The following is a 13,447-nucleotide window of genomic DNA, read 5'->3' as shown; positions in this document are numbered from 1 at the left end:
AGTAAACAGCTATATCCTTATGTGGAAGTGGGGGGAAAAGACCACTTTTGGTAGGAAGCTGATACAAGTGCAAAGTACTCCCCGGAGAAAAGTAATAAATAAGCAGCGTATTCCTAGCAACAAGATAAAGAATGAGTACTGATTTAGACCTCCTAGGGTAGGGTATTTGGTGAAGGACATGAGGATTCCTTTGTGGAAAAGAAATCTTCTTTGAGGATACGTTATGAATTGGTCACGATTAAAGCATTTAGCTTCCAGACTCAGATCTCACAGCTGAACTTGTTTGCAAATCAGCAAATCTACCGTGAAATTGTTGGCTCTGGAAACATGAAGAGCAGATGGGGAAAGGGAGGATACTGCTGCACAACTGACAAAAAGAACCAGTTTCCTGTTGGGCTTTACTCTTCAATCCCCTTGCCAATAGGGCTAGGCCACTACAGACATAGCACCACAGGGACATATGACTTTGAACGGATGGTATCTGTTTGGAAGACAGGACAACCAGCATTAGTATTCTTACCTAGAGGATGCTGATGAAGCAAAGGGCCTAGGTCATCCTGGTGCTGCAGCATTTGAAGTCTGGACAGTGTACAGCACCAAATCCTCAAGTCTGAAAAGGCGACTTGAAGCTCTGGGGGACTGGTGTAGTTGAGAACCGAAACTATCTGGTTTGAATGGATGAGTTTATTCCACCCTCTTCATCAAGGGAAAAACATTTTTCTACTTTGATGTCTTATCAGAGTATCCAGAAAAAGATTTATTGCAAAAAGGATCAGTGAGCATTCTTCCTCACTCCCATTCCTGTTCACCGCTAAGCTAATTAACTAGAATATACTGAAAGTTCTGCATCCTTCTTCTGCTCCTTCACAGAAAGGGAACTGGATGAGCCAAGTGTCTAGGTAGGGCCCCATCGACATCTCCCCTTTTTGAAGGGCTACTACTGTCATCATCATGATTGTGGTTAAGATGCTGCAGATTGATGAGTGTTTAAAGGGGAGGGAAGGAATAATAATAATAAAAAAAACTACTGGTATACCATACTTTAGGTAACACTGGTGCTGTAATAACAGAAACATGGACAGTAAACTTCCCTTAAGTTGATAGGCACTATAAAATCCCCATGTTCAGTAACCAATGTTCACGTGGTACAGTTTCCAGCCCAAACCTCTAGTCTTTAATAAAATGATCTATTTGAGGTTCACAACCATTATAATTCACCTTGAAAACGGTTTCTCCAAAAATTAAATAGGGTAAAGGTGGCTCCTAGGAACTATTCATGTGGAAACAGGAACATGGCTGCGCTGATGTCTTGAGAGCTTTGGCAGTTAAGAAAGTTTTCCCTGTTTTGGAAAAGTGTCAAATTCTGTAAAGTACCTTTTCATCAAAACTAGAAGGCATCACTGACTTGAAATAATTTTTGCCCAGATTCCATCAAAAACAGCCAATCTACTCTCAATGAAATCATCTGATTAAGTGGTCGACTGCTAAAATTGATACTTATTTAAAAAAAAATCCCAAAACTTGAGGTGTCACTGATGACTTGTGAAAAGGACAAAATAAGAGAATTCCACAGAAACAGCCTTGAGGGCATAGTTTAGTTCCTCCACAAAATATGTGGGACTGTTGAAGGGAAGGGCGATGAGCTTTAATTTAAAAGAAAAGCTCCATCCCCCATGTGCCAGAAAATCCAGTGGACTACAAATGAGATGGCCATAACATTGTTTGGCAGCTATAGAAAGTCCAGAGCTATGACAATTAACATATTAAAAGCCAGTAGGTGTTTTATAGAGCATTTTCTAGGTTATTTAGATAAAATGAAGTGTATGTCCAGGAAGAACCACTTAGAAAATATACAGGAACCATCAGCTACGATAAGCAGAGCTGCAGCAAACTCATGATTCCTGATCATAGAATATCAGGGTTGGAAGGAACCTCAGGAGATTATCTAGTCCAACCCCCTGCTCAAACCAGGACCAATCCCCAATTAAATCATCCAACCAATTTTTGCCCCATATCTCTAAGGCCCCCTCAAAGGCTGAACTCAGAACCCTGGGTTTAGCAGGACAATGCTCAAACCACTGAGCTATCCCTCCATCCCTGATGGATTTTCAATTTTCCTTTTGAAACTTTTCTTCACCCTTCAATTTTCTTTTTGAAGACATATTTTGTGAGGTTTGAAGTCTTTTTCTGCAGCTGCATTAGGACAGCAGCAGCCATGAGCCAAGAAGCAGAAAGTCTCATCCTCACATTCCATCTAAATTACATTAAAACAATGAAATATCAGGCTGTTAAGAAAGGAACTCCTGTCCAAATAGTACCCACCATCACCAGATAAAGAAACAAATCTTAAGGTATTTAAAGAAGACTTTGTTTGATAGCATTCTGTCAGGCAAGGAACCACTTATCAAAGTTGTGAATGTGATATCTATAATTCTTTATTGTTTTATTTTTATGGTCCCTACTTCTCTGTTGTTTATCCGTATGGTTTCTGTCTGGTTCTTTGATTGTTTCTGTCTGTTGCATAACTAATTTAGCAAGATTTATATCAACTAAGGTGGTAGGGTATAATTGGATAAAGAATTGTTTCGTAATGGGCTAGGATTGGTTAAAAATACTGTTTTGTAGTACTTTAGTTTAAAATTATCGGCTAACGTATAGCTAAGCAGGGCTGAAGTTTAACTACATAAACTGGGGTCCAAAAGGAAGTTCTTTGGAACCAACTCCAGGACACAACCCAAGATCACAGCTGCCAGACCTCAACACCCTGCCAGCTATATCATGCAGGAGCTGGAGTCCCCAGATGACCTGATCCTGACTGGCCACTAGGAAAAGTTCATCTGCCTTATTGGGAGTGGTGAGCATTATATGCTTAATGTGTGCATTCTGTTTTGGTAAATGTTAATAAATAGAGGCTAAGGATATTACTGTGTAAGGTTCTTTCACTGGTAAAAGGCCCCACAAGTCCACAGAATACTATGCCTTGAGCCCTAGGAACTGAGTAAGGATGGCCCTGAGCCTTTGGAACAGGGTAATGGTAGGTGCCTTTTTCCCAGAGCCCTAAGAAGGGGGGGGGGGGCGGAGGGTGCCTAAATTAACTAGGTTACACCTTGAGCCCATGGAAGGGTAAAGGTGGGGTGCCCTAGAGTTTACAGGTAACACTTTAAGGATACACCAGCCTCCGGAGAGGGGATGTTGTAGAACATGAAGAAGCACCTGTGTACACTTATTAGAATTCCTGTTAGCCACGTTACACGTTTTAGCCAAAAAGCATGCTTAAAAAAAAAACACCACACAATTTTTACATCAAGAGATTTCCAGCATAAGGTAATAGCCAAGAGTTGAGTGAACCTGTAAAAGGATTTGTACAGATATTCATTCTTCCGAAAAAAATCCTTTTATAGCTATTTTTAATTTGTAAAGGGCAGTGTTTTAGCTACTTGTCTAACAAGAGAGTAATAGTCCTGCAGCAGGCAATCCTTTGAGAGGAATCCTTAGCTTATATATCAGAGGGAGGGTCACTGTAAATCAGGGATCGGCAACCTATGGCATGCGTGCCAAAGGCGGCATGCAAGCTGGTTTTCAGTGGCACTCACACTGCCCGGCTCCTGGCCACCAGTCCAGGTGTCTCTGCATTTTAATTTAATTTTAAAGGAAGCTTTTTAAACATTTTAAAAACCTTATTTACTTTACATACAACAATAGTTTAGTTATACATCATAGACTTATAGAACGAGACCTTCTAAAAATGTTAAAATGTACTACTGGCACATGAAACCTTATATTAGAGTGAATAAATGAAGACTCAGCACAGCACTACTGAAAGGTTGCCGACCCCTGCTGTAAACTTTCCAATTCTTTGAAAAGAGCTGAAGGAATGGAAGCATTTTAGCCTTTTCTGAGTCCAAGAACAAACCTTTTAGTTGAAGGTGGGGTTTGTGACTTCCTTAGAAGTATATTGCATCTTCTGGGAACGTCAAGTAAAGGGATTAGAGTCAAAGTTCCACCTTGGTTGCTGGGAAAGCTTCATTCAGCTATGAAATCACACCAGGCCTTTCCTATCTCACATCCACCTGATGCTGCAAAGGATCGAGGTGGGATTTTTGCCCTTCCAATACCTCAGCTAAGGAATGTGTGGGCTCAGTGGCTTCTCTTAAGGAGCAGTCTGTGATAGTACAGACATTGGGCTCAATGGGAAACTAATGAGGTTCCTCTGAACAGCAGCTTGAGTGTAAATGCCACAAAAGAACCTGTAATCAAGGCCTCTAACATACTACTTATATACAAATGCATTTATGGTTCTCTTTGGAAGTCTTCTACTTCTTTCTTTTCGTTTCTTGAGCCAAAAAATGAAAAAAAGTGGTGCTTCACTAAAAGAAAAAAAAATATGCAGAGTGCTATTGAAGCACCATTTTGAAAGTAAAGACTATGACAGTGCACAAGAACTGCCAAAAATACAAGTGAAACAGTTAGAGAGGGGAAAGTTACTGAGAAAAGAAAGACTGACCCCTCCAGACACACAAAAACTCTTCATTTAGATTGGCTGCTACCTCTCTGACAAGGAAAAAAGTGTGTGTGTGTGTGTGTGTGTGTAATGGTGGTAGGTGGTCACAGAAATTAGAATTTAGAAGTGATCAGATGAAAACACAAAAATCAATAGACTAACATATTATCAGGGAATCTATATATGTACTACATCACTACAGAAAGTTAATGAAAATATCTGTCTGCTCAAAATAATGTTCAGAAGTTAAAGTTTTCAGTGAAAACTTTACAGATCACCAGAATTTAGTTACATTTTAATAATGTTGCCAATCTTCCCCTTCTGATAAGGAAAGTACTGAGGGTAGTGGCTATATGGGATCATAACTGTATTCTTTTTAGCAATGGTCTTTAGTTTGGAAGATCCTAGGTTGGGTCATTTATCTGTATTTGATAAGTGATTAGTACTTACATGGCTATTGATTTTTTTATTTTTAGTTTATTGTATGGCACAGACTAATGGAAATCTACAAATGAAACAAGAGATAGCCATATCTCTTGTGTTTTTCTTGAAAATGTCCTCACTCAAGATTAATAATTAAAAAACACACACATACACCATGGAAGACTGAGTATCAAGAAGGCAAATTGCATATAAATCTAATGAGTCAAAGAAAAAAAAAGTCACCTTCTGCCACTAATTAGATGTACTGAAAAAATTTGTATTATACTAGGTATGTATGTAGCCTCTTAGTACAGAAAATAAAAACATGTATCACAAGTCACTGAAAAACAAAATTTAAAGCGTCTTACCACCTTCTTGGTGGAAGTTTATCTCCATGTGCAAGTCAGTTGTACTTAGCAATACAACATACAACACCATTCTTATCCTGAAGTTGTGCATGTGCATTGGTTCATCCACAGTTACACATCTTCCATCAGCTAATGCAGAAGTGACACTGGAAACTTACAGCTGGAATAAATGCAGAGGGAAAGGAAAATCGAAATTAGCTCCCTTATGAGTAAACAACCATAAACATGAACATTAGAACTGGTCCTCTGAAGAACTTTTATTAATCGTAAGCAAGAATCAGTTTGAATCTTGGCTCCTATTACAGATTAGGAGTCAGACCAAACACTTTGGAATTTAAGTGCTTGTGTGTCTAGGCTCCTGTTTTAATTATTAAAAATTCTTCTCCAAAATCTGGTGACTTATCAACAGCATACTGCATTATAATTCAGGGTGCAAGTTAGAGAATGATTTCTGGACCTTTGACCAAGGGCCAGAGTAAATTAACAACATATCAGAGACAATACACTTGGGCATAAGAGGATATGGGTGCAAAAAAAAAGTAGTTGCTGCACAGCCCTTTGTCACTAGCCTCAAAGCAGGATTTTTAGTATTAAGAAAGGATTCAGATGTCCTGCCCACAAAAGCATTGTGGTGGGCACCACAACAGGGTAAAAGAGGGGTTGGGGAGTGGATCATAAGATGTATGGTAGAGCAACCTACTTACTGGACAAATAAGATAGGAAGCACTCATAACATTTTGTTAACTCTAAGTGATTGGGCAACAAAATGGCAAATGAAATTTAATGTGGATAAATGTAAAGTACATTGGAAAAAATAACCCCAACTATACATACAATATGATGGGGGCTAATTTAGCTACAACGAGTCAGGAAAAAGATCTTGGAGTCATCGTGGATAGTTCTCTGAAGATGACCACGCAGTGTGCAGAGGCAGTCAAAAAAGCAAACAGGATGTTAGAAATCATTAAACAGGGGATAGAGACAGAGAATATATTATTGCCCTTATATAAATCAATGGTACGGCCACATCTCGAATACTGCGTATAGATGTGGTCTCCTCATCTCAAAAAAGATATACCGGCACTAGAAAAGGTTCAGAAAAGGGCAACTAAAATGATTAGGGGTTTGGAGAGGGTCCCATATGAGGAAAGATTAAAGAGGCTAGGACTCTTCAGCTTGGAAAAGAGGAGACTAAGGGGGGGATATGATAGAGGTATATAAAATCATAAGTGATGTGGAGAAAGTGGATAAGGAAAAGTTATTGTATTATGGGAATAAGTAAATAACTAGGGGTCACTGAATGACATTAATAGGCAGCAGGTTTAAAACAAATAAAGGAAGTTCTTCTTCACGCAGCGCACAGTCAACTTGTGGAACTCCTTACCTGAGGAGGTTGTGAAGGCTAGGACTATATCAGCATTTAAAAGAGAACTGGATGAATTCATGGTGGTTAAGTCCATAAATGGCTATTAGCCAGGATGGGTAAGGAATGGTGTCCCTAGCCTCTGTTTGTCAGAGGATGGAGATGGATGTCAGGAGAGAGATCACTTGATCATTGCCTGTTAGGTTCACTCCTTCTGGGGCACCTGGCATTGGCCACTGTCTACTGGGCTAGATGGACCTTTGGTCTGACCCGGTACAGCCATTCTTATGTTCACTCAGGGGGTAAGACAGACATACTTCATAAAGGTACACATTTACATCTGTCAAATGCCTTCCCTCTTCCTGATCCACTGCTGTCATCACTAAATAGAAATTTAAGAATTTTAATGACTCTTGTATGCAGAATGGCAGAACTTGTATGCAAGACACAGTTATTTTTCAGTTCCCACTTTTAGAATTAATGATCAAATCTATCCTTATTTCTGCAAAGCTAAAAATGGCTGGAAATGCAGAGAGCTTGAGCCAGGCACTAGACTTCAAATCATTTAAAAGCAACAACTACTTTTTACCTTAATATTTATATTTTGTTCAAAAATAAAAGGGTTTGATAAAACATTAGAAATGTTTGACAGATTTTTCTAATTTCAAGACTAATGTATTTTTTTTAAACATAAGCCTTTTTCTGTAGAACTGCAGTCCCAAAGAGCAGCAGCATTACTGCCTGTGCAAGAGAAAGTGAAACTGACCAGTTTATTTTCATTTTCCAATCTGAATAAAATGCAAAACAGCACTAATTTTCAGGGAATACAGAAAACAAAATGCCTACATGTTTTCCTGATTTTTAACTGTATTTACACTTTCAAATACAGTTTCACAACTCAACAGGAGTAAAATTTATCAAAACAGTTCAGTCACATAAGGCCGTCACCATTTCTGTAGATGCAAATTAATTTTGTCAGTTTGTGCAATTTCCATTTTATATTTTACTCCCATTTGGATCCCTCCAATTTGATCTACAGGTCAGTTGACAAGACAGATATCTTGAAAAAAAGTGAATTAAAACACTTAATTCTCAATCATACTACTAAACTGAAAATCTTCCTTTGCAGTGGAGGAAGTGAAAAGTAGCTCAACATATGCTGAAATCCAGCCTTTCCACTGGCAATAAAGTTTTAGAAGCTTTATTTGGAGGTGGGTGGGACAAAAGAAAAATATCCAGGGAAATAAAATAAGAAAATCTAAGGTTCTGATTAGACACATCTGCAGCATTCAGCCCTGCAATTCACCACTCCTCAAATACACTTTGCCCTTTTCACAATTTTAACCTTGGTGATGAGTAGCATCACATTTTGAGTAATAGCTGATATAAAACACTAATCAAAACCGATGCCCGTTAAAACATTAATAGAAATGAAAGCTGTTGTGCCCACCATGTGGTAATTGTCATATTGTATTAAGAATCCTCAAGAATACCAATGCCAATCTCCTCCCCTGCTTGTTTGCTCCATGCAGATACTAGCGTTCTACATCTTGCTTCTTAAAACATAAGTGAAAGGCATAGGAGGCTCCCTCAAGCAGAACTGCCCCTTATGTCCTTATTTATGGGTGGAGCCCCTAGGGATCCCGCCTCCAGACCTGCACTGGTTCAAGTCCCACAGTCATTTGTTTGGGTCTCAGAATTCCTACCTGGATATTTAATTTTAAGGTTGTTTGTGTTTCCAGCTCTATTTTCCTACCCCAACCACACCCTCACCCACTAATTTTAAGGCTCTATGGCTATGTCCACATCAGACTTTTTTGGGAAAAATCTACCACTCCTACATTACCACCATTGCAAACCCCTGGGTAAAAATGCTAGTGTAGACAAGGCACCAAGGGGCATTAGCAACTTAACCACACTCCAAACAGGTCTACTTGTTAAACATGCCAGCAGCAGCAGCCGCCCCTGGAGGCTTGTCTACACTAGCACTGCCCTCATTACACCACTGTGCCAGGGGTGGATGATGGGTCTTAAGTAGATATAATCCAGTCTCTTGTGGTGGGGGCATTAGTCTCTCTCCCGCTCTCCACCCCGGGTTACTTTTAAGGTTCAATTCGAGAGGCGTGTTAGTCGCTGCTCCAGACCCATTTCTAGGTGGGGGTGCTACAGGCTCCCCACAAGGATTCTTGGGGGGGAGGGGTCCCTCTCTCCACCTGGGGATTAACGGCAAATCGGGGCAAGGGGCTGGTAACGTCTCCCCACCCGCCGGCCATTCCCAGGCCCCTCGCCCTACGGGGAGCCTCGTCCCCCGCTTGCAGACCCTGACCCGCCCCAGCGCGGCCCTGGCGGAGCTCCCGGCTGTGTGCGGCGAGGGAAGGGGACGCGCCCCCCCTTGGCGCCGCAGCCCGGGCTCCCCCCGCTGGCGGCCCGGCCGGGAGCTGGCGGGAGACAATGGACACGATGACTTCACCCGCCAGTAATGCGAGGAGCCGCCGCCGCCTCCGGCTGCCAGGACGCTGCTCCGCTGCCAGCGCCCGGGGGCAGCGGGGATCCCGGCCGGGGCCTGGGGACGCGCTACCTGCCCAGCCTCTCACTCACCGACCCCGGCCCGAGGGGCCCTGCCCAGAGGCGGTTCCGCCCGCGCCTCCCCGGCGCGTTGGGCGGCTCCCTGCCGGGCAAGCCGCGGAGGCCGCGTCAGGGCAGCTCCCCGCGCAGCAGGGGCCCCTGCGGCCGCGCCAGGCCGGCCCCCGTACCTTTAACTCAGCAGCGGCAGCACGACCCCGCTGCGCCCGGCCCCGCGCAGGAAGCGTCTGTGTGTGAAGCGGGAGGGGCGGGAGGCGGCGCTGCGGGACCGGGGCGGGCCGAGCTGGGCTGCGCCGGGCCGGGCTGGTTGGTTTCCGAGCCCCCACCCCCACGCGCGGAGCTCACCTCACACGCGGCGGGGCCCGGTGCCCTGAGGCCGCTCGTCCTGCCGCCCGGCTGCGGGCGGGGTAACGTGAGCTGCTGGGGCTGGCTGTTTTCATGGCGAGCCAGCCCCCCACCCCCGCCACACACACATTAACAGCTTCACTGACTTCCCAGCTGGGGGACTTGTTGCCTGCCACCCCGCACAGCACAGGCCGCTTGCCACCCCCAGGCATTCAAAAGCCAGGAGCCCCTCTTCCCTCCAGCACACTTACCACTGGGTTCAAATCATGAGCTGCTAGAAAATAAGCAGTTTGGGGGGGAGGTCCTTGTATTTGCCGGCTGGGTCTTGGGACCCTACTTTGTCTTCTCAAGTCCGCCCCCCCCCCCGCAAGGAATAGGGCTAAAAGCACCCTGATTTGTTAAAAACACGCTCACGACTCCAAGAGCTGGAGCTTTAACGGAAAATACCAAATATCCTGAGATCCATGATAAAAATCACAAGAGTTGGCAGCGCTCCCTGTCTTAAAGAAGGAAAAAGCCTGTGCATGCATCCATCTAGCACCACTCCCAGGCCGCCCCCACTTAGCACTCCTCCCAGCTTTTGGAACTAGAACACTGTCTTGTCCTGACTTGTCACCAGGTAGTAGCTTGTTGCTGTTTTGAGGCAGCCTGGTGACACAGCATTACTTCTCAATACCATAACACATACCGTGGTGACTGGTCCCACTAAATAAACTCCAAACAAGAAAGTGCTAACCCATTTAGGAGATTACAGCTCCCATCCCAGCATTTGATGCTCCCTCTCCAGCCAAGTAGCCTAGAGCTGCTTTGTAGAACTCCATAGGCTGCATTTTGGCCACCCCGGCAGTAACTGAAAACAAAGGAGGAAAGGGAGCAGTTTAATTTATTTGCAAGAGGATTTAGGGCAATGTTATTGTTAATTTATCCAAGCATGAAACTGACTGAACTAGTGTGCAGGGACTTCACAGTTTTGCCGGCAGCAGCACCAACACAAAGTAATTATTTACTATTCTGTGGACTTCATATCCATTAAAAGGTAAAAGTGCAGTGAGAAGAATGAACTATTGGAGCGTTTCTGTAGGGAAACATTGTTGAGTGATGATCCTTGAGGGGGCCACTTAGGGATCTGCGGCAAAATCAGTACTTGGTCCTGCTAGTGAAGGCAGGGGGCTGGACTCGCTGACCTTTCAGGGTCCCTTCCAGTTCTATGAGATAGGTATAGCTCCATATATTTTATTGGCACCAACTACAAGCTGCAAAATATAGACTTTTCCTTCATTTCCATCCCTCATATTGTTGCTTCAAAAATAAACTTTCAAAATAATGCTAAAAAAGTCTTGTTTCTTCTTGCACAATTCCACAATCAGTGGAACGTTCTGTCAGCACTTGTTTCATGTTCCTATCAATCCTTGCAGAATTTAAAATCTGTCACTTCTCTGTACTTATTGCCAAACCCCTGATTCAAACCACTGTTCTCTCTCATTTGGTTTACCGTAATCTCCGGCCTCCCAGATTCCAACATTTGGCAACACAAGTAATCATCTGCCTCTTCTACCACATCACACCACGCAAGTTCCTTAACCAATACCCAGACTTTTTTCAGACAAAGTTCAAATGCTTTTACCTCACTTTCAAGGCTCTGGTTAGCACTTCATCTGCCTACATCTCATCTCCTGCCCACCCATTACATTCTGCATGTTGCCCATTCCCCTTGTCTCATTTATCTCTTCTCATCCTGATCTTCATGCCTTCTTTCATGCTATTCCCTATGTCTGGAATTATAACCTCCATCAAATGTGCTCACTTTCCTGCAAACCTAGCCTCACAACCCACTTATTTTCCTTTGTTTGCCACCACTGATCTCCACTCCTATACTATCATATCCCTCTACTCTTCTCTTACCTTATTCAGAGATATAATTCACTTTCAAGACAATTCACATTATCTTTGCTTTAACCCTCATCCTGCCTTTCTCTAGCCCTTCTTTATTCTGTATATTCATCTTTTCCAGAATTGTTCTTTACTTGGACCTTTCCTCCATGACTGTCCTTATATAATGCAGTTAGAAATATTCTGTTCTGCATAGGTTTTTATACCATACTCACTGACTGCCTTCCAGTAGTGCATTAAGCAACGTGACTACACGTCTGTCACATGTTGTTTGTTCTCTCCTCTTCTCCCCAGAGAGAGAAGCGTGTGCAGTGGACTGTCTTGTTTTTGTAGGGTATTGGGTTTAGTGTTTGTTTGTTTTGGGTTGGGGGAATGGGATAGTTTTGGGGTTTGTTTGTTTTAAAAATACATGTTGCTATGTGTTTATGTTACAGAAGGCAAGGTCAAAGTAATGCACCTTGCACTAGGAACAGAAAGTGGTGAGGTTTATGATGGCCCTTAGTTCCTGGGGGAGTTCTTTAGTCTTGGACTGGCGCCTGAGAAAACTCTATCTCCTGCACAAATGAGCTTTACACTTACTGTTGAGAGTCCCATTGTATCTGAGGAGCTTAGCTGTCAACTAAAGACTTCACTGCTGAGTTTTAGGAGGTCTTTTAGGCCTGGTCTACACTAGGACTTTAATTCGAATTTAGCAGCGTTAATTCGAACTAACCGCTCAACCGTCCACACCAGGAAGCCATTTAATTCGAACTAGAGGGCTCTTTAGTTCGAATTCGGTACTCCACCCCGACAGGTGGAGTAACGCTAAATTCGACATGGCTAGCTCGAATTAGGCTAGGTGTGGATGCAAATCGAACTTAGTAGCTCCGGGAGCTATCCCACAGTGCACCACTCTGTTGACGCTCTGGACAGCAGTCGGAGCTTGGATTCTCTGACCAGCCACACAGGAAATGACCTGGGAAAATTTGAATTCATTTTCCTGTCTGGGCACTTTGAACCTGACGTCCTGGCTGGACATCGGGGCGAGCTCCGCAGCACCTGCAACGATGCAGAGCTCTCCAGCAGAGGAGTCCGGCCAATCCAAGAATAGAAAGAGGTCCCCAGCATGGACAGACCGGGAAATCCTGGATCTGATCGGTGTGTGGGGCGAGGAGTCTGTGCTGTCGGAGCTGCGCTCCAGCAAGCGGAATGCAAAGACCTTCGAGAAGGTCTCCAAAGCAATGATAGAGAAAGGATACAGCCGGGATGCAATGCAGTGCTGCGTGAAAATCAAGGACCTGAGACAAGGCTACCAAAAAGTCAGAGCAGCAAACGGACGCTCCGGAGCCCTGCCCCAGACATGCCGCTTCTACGAGGCACTGCATGCCATTCTAGGTGGGTCTGCCACCACTGCCCCACCAGTGACCGTGGACTCAGTGGATGGCATAGTGAACCTGGACAGTTCCTCCTCGATGTTCGCCGATGGGGAAGATGAGGAAGGGTCTGTGGAGGACAGCGCAGGCGACAGCGCTTACAATACTGCTTTCCCCGACAGCCAGGATCTCTTCATCACCCTCACAGAGATCCCCTACCAACCCTCCCCGGCCGTTAACCCGGACTCAGAATCAGGGGAAGGATCAGGCGGTAAGTGCTATAAACATGTAAACATTTATTTTTTATAAAACAGGTATAAAAAAATAGAAATACTATATATAAAATTTTCAATGAAAAACTATATGAAAAGTAGGTCCACACATATAGGGATTGAACAATAATCCTCCAGGGACAATTCAAGAAAGGTCTCATTTAGGTCCTCGAAAAGCCTCCGCAGGAGGTTCCTGGGGAGAGGTGCCTTGTTGGGTGCTCCGTGGAAGTACACTCTTCTGCGCCAGGACATCCTTATGTAGATGGGAATCATCGCCTCCACAAGCATGGCCGCATATGGTCCTGGTCTCTGCAGGGCTTCCCTTAGCATCCGCTCTTTGTGACTCCGAG

At 43.9% G+C, this 13,447-nt stretch overlaps 1 protein-coding gene across 2 annotated transcripts in view; it reads right to left on the bottom strand.

The window, feature by feature from the left end:
- Positions 1–9,273, bottom strand: part of RNF19A (ring finger protein 19A, RBR E3 ubiquitin protein ligase) — a 102,547-nt gene extending 93,274 nt beyond the window's left edge. Inside the window, exons 1-2 of one of the 2 annotated variants that reach the window (XM_045005129.1) lie at positions 9,254–9,273; positions 5,293–5,452 (exon numbers count right to left, since the gene is read on the bottom strand). The gene's annotated coding sequence lies outside the window, so the exon portion shown is untranslated. Of the gene's footprint in view, positions 1–5,292; positions 5,453–9,253 lie in introns of those variants that run through there. The other variant, XM_045005130.1, reaches the window with a different exon arrangement.
- Positions 9,274–13,447: the final 4,174 nt, after the last annotated feature.

The sequence above is a fragment of the Mauremys mutica genome, chromosome 2 (assembly GCF_020497125.1).
Source record: "Mauremys mutica isolate MM-2020 ecotype Southern chromosome 2, ASM2049712v1, whole genome shotgun sequence".
Taxonomy (NCBI): domain Eukaryota; kingdom Metazoa; phylum Chordata; order Testudines; family Geoemydidae; genus Mauremys; species Mauremys mutica.
This window is presented reverse-complemented; position numbering and strand designations above follow the sequence as displayed.